The sequence below is a fragment of the Nicotiana sylvestris genome, chromosome 9, assembly GCF_000393655.2.
Source record: "Nicotiana sylvestris chromosome 9, ASM39365v2, whole genome shotgun sequence".
NCBI lineage: Eukaryota > Viridiplantae > Streptophyta > Magnoliopsida > Solanales > Solanaceae > Nicotiana > Nicotiana sylvestris.
This window is the reverse complement of record NC_091065.1, coordinates 175,827,263-175,845,404: the sequence shown is the minus strand read 5'-3', so window position 1 is coordinate 175,845,404 and position 18,142 is coordinate 175,827,263.

Here is an 18,142-nt window from a genome sequence, read left to right as displayed (position 1 = left end):
ATATAAGCTTCCAAATTCAGCTCTGCGATTGCACTAGTTGTTGTCAAAACAGCTTTCTGCAGAAAATTTCAGCAACTCTTTTGTCCGAAATTCATTTTGTTAACCTTCCGAAATCCACCCGAGTCCCTCGGGAGCTTAACCAATTATACCAACATGTCCCAAAATATGATACAAACTCGCTCGAGGCCTCAAATCACATCAAACAACGTCGAAATCATGAATCATACTCCAATCCAAACTTTATGAACTTTGAAATTTCAAATTTCTACAATCGATGCTGAAACCCGTCAAATCACGTCTGATTGACCTCAAATTTTGCACATAAATCATATTCAACATTACAGACCTGCTCCAACTTTCGGAATTGGAATCTGACCTCGATATCAAAAAGTCAAACTCTCAGTCAAACTTCTCAAAAACCTTCAAATTTCTATCTTTAGCCAAATGACTTCAAAATGACCTATGGAGCTCCGAATTCACTTCCGATTGCGCTCCCAGCTCCAGAATCACCATACGGAGCTACTCCCGGACTTGAAATCCCAAATAGACATCGATAACACTGAAATGCACTTCAACCCAAACTTATAAAATTTCTTCCAAAATGCTAACTTCCACAATAGAGGCCAAAACGGCCCCAGGTCATCCAAAACCCGATTCGGGCATACGCCCAAGTCCGAAATTATGATACGAACCTACTGGAACCTTCAGATCCCAATTCTGAGGTTGTTTACTCTGAAATCCAATCTTAGTCAATTCTTTCAATATAATGCTTCCGAAATGAGAATTCATTTCCAAATCAACTCAGAATTCCTCGGAATTCAATTCCGACCATGCGTACAAGTTATAATACCTGAAGTGAAGCTGCTCATGGCCCCAAACTACTGAACGGCACGCTAGAGCTCAAAACGATCGGTCAGGTCATTACATGCAGCCTCCCGAGGATAAATACAAACGTCTCTATACCGATCCGCGAGAATCTACTAAACCCGTTCATGACTCGTGAGACCTATGTAACCTACGCTCTGATACCAACTTGTCACGATCCCAAAACTGACCCGGTCGTGATGGCGTCCATCGTGAAACTAGGCCATCCGACACAACTCCTGAATTAACCATTTAATCAATAACAAATATTTTTAAGCCTTTTATTAATCAGATATCTCCTAATGTAAGTCTAAATGAACAATGTGGAATAAATACATAAGCGTGACATCGGGGTGTCACAAGTCACGAGCATCTACTAAGGTCTGAATAAAACAAAGAGTCTAAAAATGTACTAGATACAGTCTAAGGAAGACAAGAGGGAGAAAAGCAGTGCTGCGAACATCAGGCAGCTACCTCGCCACATCTGATGACTCTGCCACTGAGCAATCAACACCTGCTATCGGGTTCGAAAATTCCTAAATCTGCACACAAGGTGCAGGGAGTAATGTGAGTATGTCAACTCAGTAAGTAATAAAAGTAAATGAAAGCTGAGCAGTAAGAAAATACGTAAAATACAGCATAACGCTACAACAACTGCAGTACCTTTCCAAAATAGTACATAAATTGTTTTCCTCATAAATCAAGCTTAGTTTCAGTAAAACTTTTTTTTAAACAACTTTCAATAGTTTAAAACGAGTGATAAAAATAGTGAGTAAAAATGCTAGAAACGTAAACAGCCCCTCAGGCAAAATATGTACCATAAACCACCCTTCGGGCATAATATCAACAAAACCATCCCCTTGGTCTACCTCACAATCACTCGTAATCAGCCCATCGGGCATAACATGAATCAAGAACTGCTCCTCGGGCAAACATGGATCAAGAACAGCCCCTTGGGCATCAATATGAAACAACAACAGCCCCTCGGGCATCAATATGAAACAACAACAGCCCCCCGGGCTACAACATATCACTCATACTGGGTACCCGCGCTCACTGGGGGACAGACTCCGGGAGGGTCCCCTTACGGCCCAAGCACAATAACAAGCCATCTCGTGGCATAATCAAACAGGCTCTCGGCCTCATATCAAGCCACTTCTGGCGTAACAAATCAGGCCTTTGGCCTCATAATCATAAATCAGTACCACATTGTTGCGGTGCGCAGTCCGATCCTATAATATCCTCAAAATACAGGCCCTCGGCCTCACTCAGTCAGAAATCTCTCATGCCACTCAGGCAATAGTAAAACAAAATATCATTTAAAATATCAAAACGGAGTAAATATGGCTGAGTTATAAAAACAGTAGAATACAGCATGACTGAGTACAAACATGAAGTAAAAACAGTGAGGAATAGTAGTAAAAATCCCCTAAGGGTCCAAAACAATTGGCACGAAGCCCAAATATGGCATTCAGCCCAAAACATGGTAATAATTTCCAAATACAATGATATCAAATAATTTTCAATCAAATACGTGACTTAACAGCTATGCGGGACGGACTAAGTCACAATCCCCAATGGTGTACGACCCCACGCTCGTCATCTAGCATGTGCGTCACCTCATAGCAAAACAACGATATGAAATCCGGGGTTTCATATCCTCAGGACAAACATTTACAATTATTAGTTACCTCTATCCGATCCAAACACTAGCCTGTGATGCCACTGCCTCTCGAATATCCAAATGCTTCAAATATAACCAAAATCAGTATATTATCATCAATATACGCTAAAGGAATAAAGCCCAAGCGAAAATAATCAAATTAACTCAAAAATCTCGAAATTGGCTCAAACTCGGCCCTCGAGCCCACATATCGAAATCCGATAAAAATTACAAAACTGGAAAACTCAATCGCTCACGAGTCTACCCATATCAAATTCACCAAATTCCGACATTAAATGGTCATCCAAATCCCTAAAATCAACTCTCCAAACCTTCTTCCCTTTTATCAAATTTTCACCCCAAATTCCCAAATTAAATGATAAGAATAAAGACATAATCATGAGATTTAACCAAATTTGAGTGAATAACACTTAGTCCAATTAATCCTCTGAAAATCGCTTCAAAAATTGCCTCAATCCGAGCTCCATAGCTCCAAAAATGCAAAAATGGCCAAAATCCTCGAAATCGAGTACTTTATAATCTGCCCAGGTATTTACTCTATGCTATCACAGACAAACTAATATGATAGCAAAGCACAAAATTTTCAAGCCCTTCTTTTACCCTATGCGGTCGCGGCCATTCCCTCGCGATCGCGTAGAACAAATTTTTCCAACAACCTTCTCCAAATCTTCCAGATAGCCTCTAGTTTAATGGTCATAACTTTTTCTACAAAACTCCAAATTACAATTGGTTTAACTTTCTGAAACCTAGACATCAAGGGCTACAACTTTTATTTTAGGATCATCTTCAAATTCCTTATAGGTTGTGAGATATAAGCTTCTAAAGTCGGGTCAGTGTAGCAGAGATTTTACTCTATGCGATCGCGGGAAGACTTACGCGATCGCATAGCACAACTCCATTTTTCCAAATTTTCTCTATGCTAACGCGATCAGATCTATGCTAAGCAGTGTACATCCCTGAAGCCAAAACCCAACAATTAGAAATGGTTCGAAATCACCCCAAAACTCACCCGAGTCCCTCGGGACCTCAACCAAACATGCTAACACATCCCATAACATCATTCAAACTTGTTCCAAATTTCGGAACGCTCAAAACAACATCAAAACATCGAATCACCCACGGATTCAAGCATAAGAATTCCAAAACTTCCGACTTCCGAATTCGATCAAAAAGTCTATCAAACCTCGTCTAAATGACCTGAAATTTTGCACACACGTCACAAATGACACAACGGACCTACTCTATTTTCCAGAATTTCATTCCGACCGCGATATCAAAATTTTCACTGCCGACCGGGAAATGCCAAATTTTCAATTCCGCCAATTTAAGCCTAAATGTACTACAGACCTCCAAAATACATTTCGGATGCGCTCCCAAGTCCAAAATTACCTCATGTAGCTAACCAAATTATAAAAATTCAAATCTGAGATCGAATACTAAAAAGACAAAACTTGGTCAAACCTTTCAAATTTAAAGCTTCAAACTGAGAATTGCTCTTCCAAATCTATTTCGATTATCCTGAAAACCAAAACCGACGATTTACATAAGTTATAATACAGCACACGGGGCTAGTCATGCCCGAGAATTGGCGAGCGAAATGCAAAAGCTCAAAACGACCGGTCGGGTCGTTACACTCATCTCCCTACAGTATATCTTGATTATTCTCACTTATTTAATCATTATTATTTAATTAAATAATTAATCCTCAAACACCACACATAACATAATTCGCAAAGCATATTTTTCTATATAATCTATGTGCTCTTACCTCATTTACTATTTGTATAAAAATAAAAATATATACTCCTCTCTTGAGTCTTACCTCTGCGTTTTAAAAGTTTCCCCTTAAACCCATCATTTTCCAAGTTCTTTCCTTCTCCACACAACTTGAATTCATTTGTCCCACTTAATTATAACCTCAAAACCCCAATAATCACTTGGAAAAACAAATTAAAATCATTGGTTATATGGGTTACAACAGAGTAATTGGAAGAAGATGCTATGGAATAAGAGGTTTTAAGCTAAATTCAAGAAGATTTTCAGTGCAAAAACTACGTGTAAAGTTCTTGTATTTATTCAAGATTTTCAGAAAATCATGGAAATCATCATATGGGAATGTTCTAAATTTGTTGAAGAAGAATTTTAATGCTAGAAACTAGAAAGATGAAAGCTACGACAGCAACAGGAATTTGGTCTCCATGAAACAAGCTGATTATTCTATGTATGGAGATAGAAGTGATCATAGGTTGAAATCTTATGCACGTTCAAATTCATTTTATGCTGAAGCTATAGCAGATTGTTTGGATTTTATTAAGAGGAATTCTCTTTCAATTGAAGGAAAGCCAGTCCTCAACCATATGGAGCGCTAATACCAATATCAACAGCGCGAATTTGGATTAGTCGGATAAGTGATCTCACACAATGGATGCTTGAAGGGTAAAAACTAAAAGAGTCGTAACGATCCCTAGCTTTTGTAAATAATCAAATTCGGCTATTTTTCGGACCCTACGTACGTGAGTACGAAATTGTGATGACCCGATAGGTCATCTAGAGTTTTAGAACCTAATTCTGTATTTCGAAGCCACCAATATCTTCTTTAAGCCTTCTTCGATTTGCATGCGCAATCCGGGTGTTTTTCCGGAAGGCTTTATGTTAAAAACTAATAAATATAAGAATTTTTGCTTTAAAAATTCATTTGAGCTATTTTCGATCAATATTTTGAGCGAACGGATCCGGATCCGTGATGGTCCATCAGTCCCGATAGGTCCGTGTTGTGATTTTAGACCTGGCGTATGCCCGGAATCGAATTTGGAGGTCCCTAACTCGAGTTGTTGATATTTTCCGAAAATTGAAAGTTTAAAGGTTTAATGATTTTTAAGAATTGACCTATATTTGATTTTGTTGATATCGGGTCCATATTTGATTTTATGACTTGTCTGTCAAATTTGGTAAGAAACGGAGTTGGCTCGAGGTGATTCGGACATTTGGTTAATAATATATAAGTTTTAAAGTTTTCTTGAAAATTTTATTTGATTTGGTGTCCGATTCATAGTTCTAGGCATTATTTTAGTGTTTTGATCACGCGAGCGAGTTCGTATAAGGTATTTGGACTTGTGTGGATATTTAGTTTGGAGCCCCGAGGGCTCGGGTGAGTTCGGATAGCCTACGAACCTTAGTTCTTTGAAAATTTGGTTTTTCTTAACTTCTGCTAGTTTCTGGTGTTCCCTTCTTCGTGTTCGTGATGGCACTCTCGCGAACGCAGAGAGTGAACTAGGGCTAGGTGGATTTTCTTCATAGCAAACAAGAATGTTGGGTCGCGAACGCAGAGCAATGGGGGCCTTACCCTTCGTGAACGCGACCAGCTTCTCACGAACTCGTAGCTTTAAGGACTTGGGAAGAGGGGAGCATCATTCTTCTACGTGAATGCGAGAACTAGCTCGCGAACGCGAAGTCCAGGAATGAGCAGCCTTCGCGAACGCGAAGAAGGCCTCACTCCAGGACCTTAAAACATTTCAAAAATGGGATTTCTCCCATTTTGAATAACACTTCTATTAGAGCTCGGCCTAGGAGCAATTTTGAAGAGAAAAATCAACATCAATTCATAGGTTTGTACACTTTAACTCATTTTCTTCCATTCCTAACATCGCAAATTAATTCCTAGCCCTAATTTTTGTTCTTCCGTGGTAGAAAACTAGGGATTTGGGAAGAATTGGGGGGGTTTTATAAAATTGGAATTTAGACCTCAAATTGAGGTCAAATTTTGAAACTAATTACATAATCGGGCTCGAGAGTAAATGGGTATATGGATTTTGGTCTGAACCTCGAGCTTTGACCAAGTGGGCCCGGGTCAATTTTTGACTTTCGGGAAAAAAGTTTGGAAATACTAAATTTATGCATTGTAATTGATTCCTTTAGCAATATTTGATATTATTGAGTCAATTATAGCTAGATAAAAGTGGTTTGGAGGCGGATTCTAGGGGAAAGGCCCCGATAGAGCTTTAAATTGACTGCGAAGTGAGGTAAGTATTGAGTTTAACCTTGACTTGAGGGAATTAGGAACCCTCGGACTATGTGCTATGTGAATTTCATGTGTTGCGGCGTCTATGTGAGGTGACGAGTGCTTATACGCCACTGAATTACTTGTTTTCCCTGATTTTTCCGCTTTTCCTTAAGAATCTTCTTCCCTATCTTAAATGTTATATGCTCTAAATGCCTTCCATGCTTATATGTTATCTGTTAATCAGTGTTTTCTTCTGTTATTAATGTTAGATCCATTCATATTTTCATGATTCGCTTCTACTTGTCTTAAGTGACTTACTTGCACCTTCTAATTTTTATTTGCCAGACTTGACTTGTTGTGTAGTATCACCTATATGAATTCCCGTGTTGTACAAGGTTTCCTTATTTGTTCAGTCTGGAATCTATTGATCGTAAAGGTTCATGTTATTTGAATATGCACATTGAGAATTTGTACTGATACGGTAGGATCTGGTTGCACGCCGCAATAGGTGGAATAAGGATGGATTGATACGGTGAAATAAGAGTGAATTATGATACTGATATTGTTATATGGTGGGATCGGGTTGAGTGCCGCAACATATACATATATATATATACATATATATATATATAAGGGAGGATTTTGTGTTGTACGGTAGGATCGGGTTGCGCACCGCAACAACCTACGTGTTTCTATTTCCTTGAGCTGTTGTGACGACCCGGCTGGTCGTCTTAAGAATTAACGCCCCGATCCCCTATTAACTGCTTTCCCTAAATTTATTTCTGCTAATGTGATTTGCCGGGATGTTCGGTTTTGAGTTTCGGGGAGTTTTGGAACACTTAGTCCCTAAATGAGAGCTTAAGTGTTGGGAAGTTGATCATAGTTAGAACAATGTGAAGACAGCTTCGGATTGGAAATCTGATGGTTCTGTTAGCTCCGTTGGGTGATTTTGGGGTTAGGAGCATGTTCGGATTGTGTTGTGGAGATCCGTAGCTAATTTAGTCTTGAAATACCGAAAGTTGAGTTTTGGAAGTTTCCGGTTTGATAGTGAGATTTTTATCCGAGGGGAGGAATGGAATTTCGAGAGTTGCAGTAGTTCTGTTATGTCATTTGGGATGTGTGTGCAAAATTTCAGGTCATTCGGACGTGTTTTGGTTGGGTTTTTGATCGAATTAGAAACTTAGGCTTGAATCCGATGTATTTTGGGTGTTTTGATGTTGTTTGAAGTGTTTTGAAGATTTGTACAAGTTTGAATAAGGTTCTAGGATATTTTGATGCCTTTGGCTGAGGTCCCGGGGGCCTCGGGATGAATTCGGATAGTTGGCGGAGGAAATTTTTTGGAGTGAAGTTGTTGCACCAGCTGTTCTTCTAGTATTTTCGCATCTGCGGTTTGGGGACCGCAGAAGTGGTGTAGAGGACCGCAGAAGCAAAATTTGGGATTTTTCTCACGAACCGCAGATGCGGTGAAATAGCCGCAGAAGCGGAACCGCTCCTGCGGTTAGAGTTCCGCAGATGCGAAAGCTGGGTCTTTAAGTGAAAATCGCATATGCGACACTTGTTCCGTAGAAGCGAGACCGCAGATGCGGTCCCAGGGCCGCAAATGCGGAAATCACTGGGCAGAACATATAAATAGTTGCCTTTGTGAATTTGAGGGATCCTTCCACCATTTTCATCCGGGTTTGAAGCTTTTAAGAGGGATTTTTGAGGAAAACAAAGAAGAATCACTTTTAGGTAACATCCTTGACTTCATAACTCGTTTTTATGTTATTAAAGACCTAATTAGTGGTGAGAAATTTGGGAAAAATGGGTAATTAGGGCTTGAGCTTAAGAGGCCTTTAAATGAGGATTTAAGGGGTCATTTGGATTCCGATTTCAGTGTTCTTGTTATGTATAGACTCGTGAGAGTACGAGGATTCTGAAAATGTAAATTTCACCCGATTCCGAGATGTGGGACCAAGAGGCATTTTTGTCCTTTTACATAATTTTGCGTATTAGCTTAGAAGTTAATTGTAGAATCAGTTACTTGAAGTGTTATTTACATTATGCAATTGAATTTAATAGATTTGGGCCATTTGGAGTCGAGTACTCGTGGAAAAGACGTGGTGTTGGGTTGATTTTGAGCCGGTTCGAGGTAAGTGGCCTGTCTAACCTTATGTGGGGGACCTTCCCCTTAGGATTGGTATATTTGGTAATTGAAATGCCTTGTACGTGAGGTGACGAGTGCGTACTTATGCTAATTGTTGGAAATCCAGTTTTCTTTAAGTACTTACTAGTATGTTTCCTTTCCTGTTTCTATTACTTGTACTATTATGCATGTTGTTAGCTTAGGAAAGCATGTCTAGTGACTTAATTGCTTCATTTAATTTAACCGCCTTACTTGAATTCTGTGCAGCATGCTAGGCTAGAATCACTTAATCCCTTAATATGAATTTTGCTATTTCTGTTTATCTTCCTGCTGCTGCTGTGTATTTATTTTGGGACTACGGATGTGGGATTCCGGTAGCTCCCCCTTATCTGTTTACTTTGGGACTATGGGTTAGATTCTCGGTAGACCCCCCTGCACATTTACTTTGGGACTACGGGTTAGATTCCCGGTAGATCCCCCTACACATTTACTTTGGAACTACGGGTTAGATTCCTTGTAGATCCCCCTGCACAGTTATATGGAACTACGGGAATGCACCTAGTAGATTCACCCAGTACTGGGTATTTACATTTGGGACTACGGAGCGGGATTCAAGTAGATCCCTGCGCACTATGAGTTGGACTACGGGACGGGATCCATGGAGATCCTTCGTACATATATATATGATGGACTACGGGACGGTATCCCGAGAGATTCACTGGATATGTAAAGATGTGACTACAGGACAGTATCCTGGGAGATCCCCGATTGTTACTATTGGTGCTGAGCTGTATTTCCTTCCCATGTTTAACTTGTTCTGTATAGTTGTTGCTATTCTGTTCATACTGTATTATTTTACTGTGGTACTTATTTATACTGTTTCGTTCTATATTGTTGATCTTTATATTTTATTTAACCTCAGTAGGGCCTTGACCTTCCTCGTAACTACCCAACCGAGGTTATGCTTGGCACTTACTGAGTACCGCTGTGGTGTACTCATGCCTCTTCTGCGCATGTTTTTCATGTGCAGATCCAGGTACCGCTGATCAGGTCTACTATCCTTGAGGGAGGCGACCGCTTTAGAGACTTCGAGGTACATCTGCCGCGTCCGCAGATCGAGAAGTCCCTTTCTATTCCTGCTTTTAGTATTTAGCCCTTCTATACCTTCCTGTTCTTATGAGACATTCCAAGTTAGATCTATGTAGTATTGATCTTAGCTTGTGATTCATGGGTTTCCGGGTATTGGATTTATGTTTGGTATTGAGAGTTAAACATGGTGTAAGCTGAGCGGCACATTTAAACACTGTTGCTATTTTATTTCTATTTTAAATTGTTTACTTCCGCAAAATTTTAGTTTTTCTTCCTCAATTTAGGCTTACCTAGTCGTAGAGACTAGGTGTCATCATGATGGTTCACGGAGGGCGAATCGGGGTCGTGACAGCTGTGTTGGTTTTCGATATTTTCATTTGAAACTCTAAGGATTGGTAATTCTGATCGTCATTGGCTTATTTCTTAAGGCTGTAGTTATTATTTTCAATTGACTGTCTTATTTTATTTCGTACTTCCTTTTCTGTCTTTATTATATACTGCATACAGATTGTACTGTGAGTGACATGCCTTAACCTCGTCACTACTTTGTCAAGATTAGGCTCGGCACTTACAGAGTACATAGGGTTGGTTGTAATCATACTACACTCTGCACTTCTTGTGCAAATTTTGGAGTCGGTCCTAGTGGCGGTTATTAGTGTGTTTGGATTGGACAGCTTGTGGAGACTTGAGGTACAGCTACTCAACGCCCACAACTCCTAGAGTCTCATTCCCTTTTTATATAGCTATGTGCTTTCTTTTTAGACAACTTTATGTTATTTCAAATCCTTATTTGTACTATTCTAGTAACTTGTCCACTTGTGACACCGGGTCCAGGGTTGTATCAGACGTATGGTTTTAGCTTCCGCATTGTTACTTTGGATTATTTTAGATATTTTATTTCTTTCACATTATTTAATTGAAACTGTTAAAAATGGATAAAATTATTCTAACGTTGGCTTTCCTATAAAGTGAAATGTTAGGCACCATCACGATCCCGATGGTGGGTATTCCGGGTCGTGACAAGTTGGTATCAGAGCATTAGGTTGCATAGGTCTCAAGAGTCACAACCAAACTTAGTAGAGTCTAGAGGATCGTTATGGAGACATTTGTACTTATCTTCTAGAGACTATGGAGTTAGGAACATTCACTTCTATTCTTCTCTATAGTGCGATTTTATTCTATCATTAACAATTGAACTCTTCTATTCTTGATCTCTCGCAGATGGTGAGAACACATACTGCATCTTCAGCTGGACAGCAGCCGGAGCCCCCAGCAGCAGCTCCTACGAGGGGCAGAGGTTGAGGCCAAAATCGCACCAAAGGCAGAGCTTAGAATATAGCTTGAGCAGCAGCACCAGCAGTGGAGCCTCAGGTGGACTTTGGTGAGGAAGTTCTAGCTCAGACTGTACCTGTTAGACCAGCTCAGGTCTCGGAGGGATTCATCGCCACCTCAGTGCTTCAGGACGCTTTAGTCCATTTGGTGGGCCTTATGGAGAGTGTGGCTTAGGACGATACATTTCTTATGGCACCAGCCAGCTCTCAGGCTAGGGGAGAAGCATAGACTCCCTCTACTCACACTCCGGAGCATATGGCTCCCTAATATCAAACTCCAGCAGCCCCGCCAGTTGGGGTAGTCCAACCAGTTATTGCGGCATAGGACGGTGATGGATATGTCATGTCTTCTGAGGGCTTATTGAAATTGGACAAGTTTACCAAGCTCTTCTCATATCACTTCAGTGGTGCACCTTCTGAGGACCCATAGGATTATCTTGACCGTTGTCATGAGGTGCTCCGGAACATGGGTATAGCTGAGACCAATGGGGTCGATTTTGATGTGTTTCAGATGGTTGGCTCTACCAAAAGGTGGTAGAAAGATTATATGTTGACCAGACCAGCTGGGTCGCCTACTCTTACTTGAGACCAGTTCTCCATCTATTTCTTTAGGAGTTCCTTCCTATCACACTAAGAGAGAGTTACCGCATGCAGCTTGAGCGTCTCCAGTAGGGCACTATGTCAGTCACTTAGTATAAGACCCATTTTGTGGATTTAGACCATCATGCCATTCTTCTGCTTCCTACCGAGAGAGAGAGATACGGTGAAGAGATTTATTGAGGGACTCGCTCACCCTATCAAGCTTCAGATGGCCAAGGAGACTTGGGGTGAGATTTCTTTTCAGACAGCTGCTAATGTCGCCAGGAGGATCGAGGATGTTCTTTCACATGAGAGAGGGCAGGGGTCTGATAAAAGGCCTAGCCATTCTGGTAGATTTAGTGGTGCCTCATCTGGAGGTAGGGGTACTTTTGGTATGGGCCATCCTCCCAAGCCATTTCAGTCAGTAATTTAGGTATCCCACAATGCTTCAGGGAGTCGTGGTCTTTATGTGCCCCATTATGGGCAGCCAGCTTATAGTGCACCGCCAGCTCCTATCAGTGCACCTCCTATTCAGAGTTATCACCGTGGTTATCCGACCCGTTTGGATCAGTTTCAGTAGCCACAATACTAGGATGGTTGTTTTGAGTGTGGTGGTTTTGGGCATATCAGGAGAACATGTCCGAGATTATTGCGTGGCACGCCACAACAGAGTTCTCGTGCCATGATTCAGGCACCGATTGCACCACCGCCTGCTAAGCCAGCTAGAATTAGGGGTCAAACAGCCAAAGGTGGAGGTCAGGTCGCTAGAGGTGGAGGTTAGGCTACTAGAGGGGGAGGCCAGCCGACTAGAGACCGTCCTAGGGATGCAGTTCAGAGCGGTGGGGCCTAGCCTAGATGCTATGCTTTCCCAGCCAGGCCTGAGGCTAAGTCATCAGACAATGTTATCACAGGTATTGTTCCAGTTTGCCATAGAGATGCTTTAGTTCTATTTTGATTCGGGCTCTACTTATTCCTATGCATCATCCTATTTTGCTTCATATCTAGTTGTGCATCGTGATTCTTTGAGTGCTCCTATGTATGTGTCCACACCTGTAGGAGATTCTATTATTGTAGATCATGTATATCATTCATGTGTGGTTACTATTGGGAGTCTTGAGACTAGCGTTGACCTTCTACTTCCCGATATGGTTGATTTTGATGTCATTTTGGGTATGGATTGGTTGTCACCTTATCATGCTACGTTGGATTGTCACGCTAAGACGATGACATTAGCCTTGCCAGTGGTGCCTCGATTAGAATGGAGAGGGACCCCTGGCCATTCTACTAGCAAGGTTGTCTCTTACATGAAGGATTAGCATATGGTCGAGAAGGGGAGTCTAGCTTATTTGGCTTATGTCTGCGATTCTAGTGGGGAGGTTTCTTCCATGTATTCAGTACCAGTTGTTCCTAAGTTTCCAAAAGTGTTTCCTGTAGATCTGCCAGGGATGCCACTCGACAGAGATGTTGACTTCTGTATTGATTTGGCTCTAGGCACTCAGCCCATTTCTATTCTGTCATATCGTATGGCTCTGCTAGAGTTGAAAGAATTGAAGGGGCAGCTGCAAGATTTTCTTGATAAGGGCTTTATTAGACCTAGTGTCTTGCCCTGGGGTGCGCCTTTGTAGTTTGTGAAGAAGAAAAATGGATCGATGAGGCTATGCATAGATTATCGGCAGGTAAACAAAGTCACCATCAAGAACAAGTATTTATTGTCAAGGATTGATAACTTATTTGATCATCTTCAAGTTGACAAGGTATTTTTGAAGATTGATTTGAGGTCTGGCTACCATCAGTTGAAGATTAGGCATCCGACATCCCTAAGACAACTTTTCGGACTCGGTATGGACATTATGAGTTTCTAGTGATGTTATTTAGGCTGACAAATGCCCCAACAACATTTATGGATCAGATGAACCAGGTGTTCAAGCCCTATCTGGTTTCCTTTGTGATTGTGTTTATTGATGATATCTTGATCTACTCCCGCAGTCGAGAGGAGCATGAGCAGTATCTTCAGATCATACTTCAGACTCTAAGAGACAACCAGTTATATGCTAAGTTTTCAAAATGCGAGTTTTGGTTGGACTTGGTCTCTTTCTTGGGCACGTAGTATCGGCAGAGGGCATTCAGGCAGATCCTAAGAAGATTGAGGCAGCTCAGAACTGCCCTAGACCCACTTCAACTACGAAGATTCGGAGTTTCTTAGTTTTGGTAGGTTATTACCGTCGGTTTATGGAGGGGTTCTCATCTATAGCATCCCAATTGACCAGGTTGACCCAGAAGGGTGCCCCGTTCATATGGTCAGACGAGTGTGAAGCGAGCTTTCAGAAGCTCAAGACTACTTTGACTACGGCGCTGGTGTTGGTGTTGCCCATAGGTTCAAGATCTTATACGGTGTATTGTGATGCATCTGTGTAGGGCTCGGTGTAGTATTAATGCAGGATGGCCGGGTAATTGTACATGCGTTATGGTAGTTGAAGCGTCACGAGAAGAATTACCCTATTCACGATCTAGAGCTGGCAGTCATTGTTCATGCGCTGAAGATCTGAAGGCATTATCTTTACGGCGTGTCGTGCAAGGTTTCCATAGATCATTAGAGTCTACAATATTTGTTCAAAGAAAAGGATCTCAATTTGAGGTAGAGGGGGAGGTTGAGGCTATTGAAATATTATGATATCACCATCTTGTATCATCCCGGGAAGGCCAATATGGTAGCTGATGCCTTGAGTAGAAAGGCAGCGAGTATGGGTAGCCTTGCATACATTCCAGTCAGTGAGAGACTGCTTGCATCAGATGTTCAGGCCTTGGCCAATCAGTTCATGGGGTTGGATATTTCAGAGCCCTATCGTGTTCTAGCTTGTATATTCCCTCTCTCTTTCTTGTTTGAGCGCATCAGGGAGCAGCAGTATGATTACCCTCATTTGCTTGTCCTTAGAGACACTGTGCGGCATGGAGGTTCCAAGTAGGTTATTATTGGAGATGATGGAGTTTTAAGGATGCAGGGTCGTGTTTGTGTGCCCAATGTAGATGGACTTCGTGAGTTGATTATTGAGGAGGCCCCCAGTTCCCGATATTCTATTCACCCAGGTGCCGCCAAGATGTACCAGGACTTTTGGTAGCATTATTGGTGGAGGATGAAGAAGAAGGATATAGTAGCATATGTAGCTCGATGTCTAAATTGTTAGTAAGTAAAGTATGAGCATCAAAGACTTAGTGGTTTGCTTCAGAAGATAGAGATTCCTGAGTGGAAGTGGGAGCGTATCACTATGAATTTTGTTGTTGGACTCCCATGGACTCATAGGAAGTTCGATGTGGTATGGGTCATTGTGACAGCCTGACCAAGTCAGCGCATTTCATTCCTGTGGTAGTTACCTATTCTTCATAGTGGTTGGCTGAGATTTGCATCTGCGAGATCGTTCGTCTTTATGGTATGCCCGTGTCTATCATTTCTGATCGAGGTACGCAGTTCACCTCCAATTTCTGGAGGGCAGTACAGCATGAGTTGGCACGTAGGTTGAGTTGAGCATAGCATTTCATTCTTAGACGAATGGACCGTCCGAGAGCACTATTCAGATATTAGAGGATATGCTCCGTGCTTATGTTATAGAATTCGGAGGTTCTTCGAATTAGTTTCTGCCGCTTGCAGAGTTTGCCTACAATAATAGCTACCAGTCGAGCATTCGGATGGCTCCCTATGAGGCATTGTACGGGAGGCGGTGTTGTTCGCTAGTTGGGTGGTTTGAGTCGGGGGAGCCTCGGTTGTTGGGTACAGATTTGGTACAGGATGTCTTGGATAAGGTCAAGATTACTCAGGATTGACTAAGCACAGCTTAGTCTAGGCAAAAACGTTATGCTGACCATAGGGTTTGTGATGTTGCATTCATTGTTGGATAGAGGGTATTGCTCCGGGTTTCGCCCATGAAGGTTGTGATGAGGTTCGAAAAGAAGGGCAAGTTGAACCCTAGGTATATCGAACTTTTTGAGATTCTTGAGAGAGTGGGAGAGGTGGCTTACAGGCTTGCATTGCCACCTAGTTTATCAGCAGTCCATCCAGTGTTCCATGTGTCCATGCTCCGGAAGTATCACAGTGATCCGTCCCATGTGCTAGATTTTAGCTCAGTCTAGTTGGACAAGGATTTGACTTTTGAGGAGGAGCCGGTGGCTATTCTAGCCCGGCAGGTTTGACACTTAACCTCAAAGAGTTATCATTTAGTTAGAGTGCAGTGAAGAGGACAGCTGGTCGAGGCAGCTACCTGGGAGTCCGAGTCGTACATGCGGAGTAGATATCCATACCTTTTCACCAGCCCAGGTACTTTTCTATGTCCGTTCGAGGACAAACGGTTGTTTTATAGGTAGAGAATGTGATGACATGATGGGTCATCTAGAGTTTTAGAACCTAATTCTAGGTTTTGAAGCCTCCAATATCTTTTTTAAGCCTTCCTCAATTTGTGTGCACAGTCCATATATTTTTGCGGAAGGCTTTTATGTTAAAAACTAATAAAAATAAGAACTTTTACCTTTAAATTTATTTGAGTTGACTATGATCAATTTTTTAGCAAACGGACCCAGATCCGTATTGTGATGGTCCTGATAGGTCCGTATCGTGATTTGGGACCAGGGCGTATGCCTGGAATCGAATTCGAAGGTCCATAGCTAGAGTTATTGATTTTTGTCAAAAACTGAAATTTTAAAGGTTTAAAGATTTTTAAGAATTGACCGATATTTGATTTTGTTGATATCAGGCCCGTATTTTAGTTTCGAATCCTGGTATATGTCCATTACTATATTTATGACGTGTCTATCAAATTTGGTAAATAATGGAGTTTGTTCGACGTGACTCAGACGTTCGATTGTTAAAATAGAAGTTTTAAAGTTTTCTTGAAACTTTCATTTGAGTTCGTGTCTGATTCATAATTCTAGGCGTTATTTTGGTATTTTGATAGCGCGAGCGAGTTCGTATAAGATTTTTGGACTTGTGTGCATATTTGGTTTGGAGCCCCGAGGGCTCGGGAGTGTTTTGGATAGCCTACGAACCTTAGTTCTTTGAAAAATCTGGTTTTTCTTAACTTCTAATGGTTTCTGGTGTTCCCTTCTTCGCGTTCGCAACGGCGCTCTCGCGAACGCGGAGAGTGAATTGGGGCTGGGTGGATTTTCTTCATCATGAACATGATAGCTGGGTCGCGAACATAGAGCATTGGGGGCCTTACTCTTCGCGAACACGTAGCTTTAGGGACCTAGAAGGGGGCATCGTACTTCTATGTGAACAAGAGTACTGGCTCATGAACGCAAAGGCCAGGGGGCAGCCTTCACGAATGCATAGAAGGACTTGTGAATGCGAAAGCCACTTGGGCTGTTGCACATCGCGAACGCGGCACACCCTTTGCGAACGCGAAGAAGGCCTGACGCCCAGACCTTAAAACATTTCAAAAATGGGATTTCTCCCATTTTTCATAACTCTTCCATTAGAGCTCGGCCTAGGAGTCATTTTGAAGAGAAAACTCAACATCAATTCATAGGTTTGTACACTTTAACTTATTTTATTCCATTCCTAACATCACCCATTAATTCCTAGTCTAATGTTGTTCTTTCATGGTAGAAAACTAGGGATTTTATAAAATTGGAATTTAGACCTCAAATTGAGGTCGGATTTCGAAACTAATTACATAATCGGGCTAGGGGGTAAATGGGTGAATGGATTTTGGTACGAACCTCGAGCTTTGACCAAGCGGGTCTGGGCTCGATTTTTAACTTTTTGGGGGAAAGTTTGAAAATCCTAAATTTATGGATTGTAATTGATTCCTTTAGCAATATTTGATATTATTGAGTCAATTCTAGCGAGATACGAGTGGTTTGGAGGTGGAGTCTTGGGGAAAGGCCCTGGTAGAGCTCTGAATTGACTGCGAAGTGAAGTAAGTGTTAAGTTTAACCTTGACTTGAGGGAATTAGGAACCCTCGGACTATGTGCTATGTGAATTTCATGTGTTGCGGCATATATGCGAGGTGACGAGTGCTTATACACCGCCGAATTACTTGTTTTCCCTGATTTTTCTGCTTTTCCTTAATTATTTCCTTCTATGTCTTAAGTGTTATATGCTCTAAATACCTGTCGTGCTTATTTGCTATATGTTAATCAGTGTTTTCTTCTGTTATTAATGTTAGATCCTTTCATATTTTCATGATTCGCTGCTACTTGCCTTAACTGACTTTCTTGCACCTTCTAATTGTCATTTACCGGACTTGACTTGCTCTGTAGTATCACCTATATCCGAGTTGTACTAGGTTTCCTTTTATGTTCAGCTTTGTATTTATTCATCGTAAAGGTTCTTGTGATTTGAATTATTGATTTGGATGTGCACATTGAGAATTTGTACTGATACGGTAGGATCGGGTTGTGCACTGCACAATATATATATATATATATTATTTACTGTTGTTGATGTTGTTATGGTAAAATAATGGAGGATTCTGTGTTG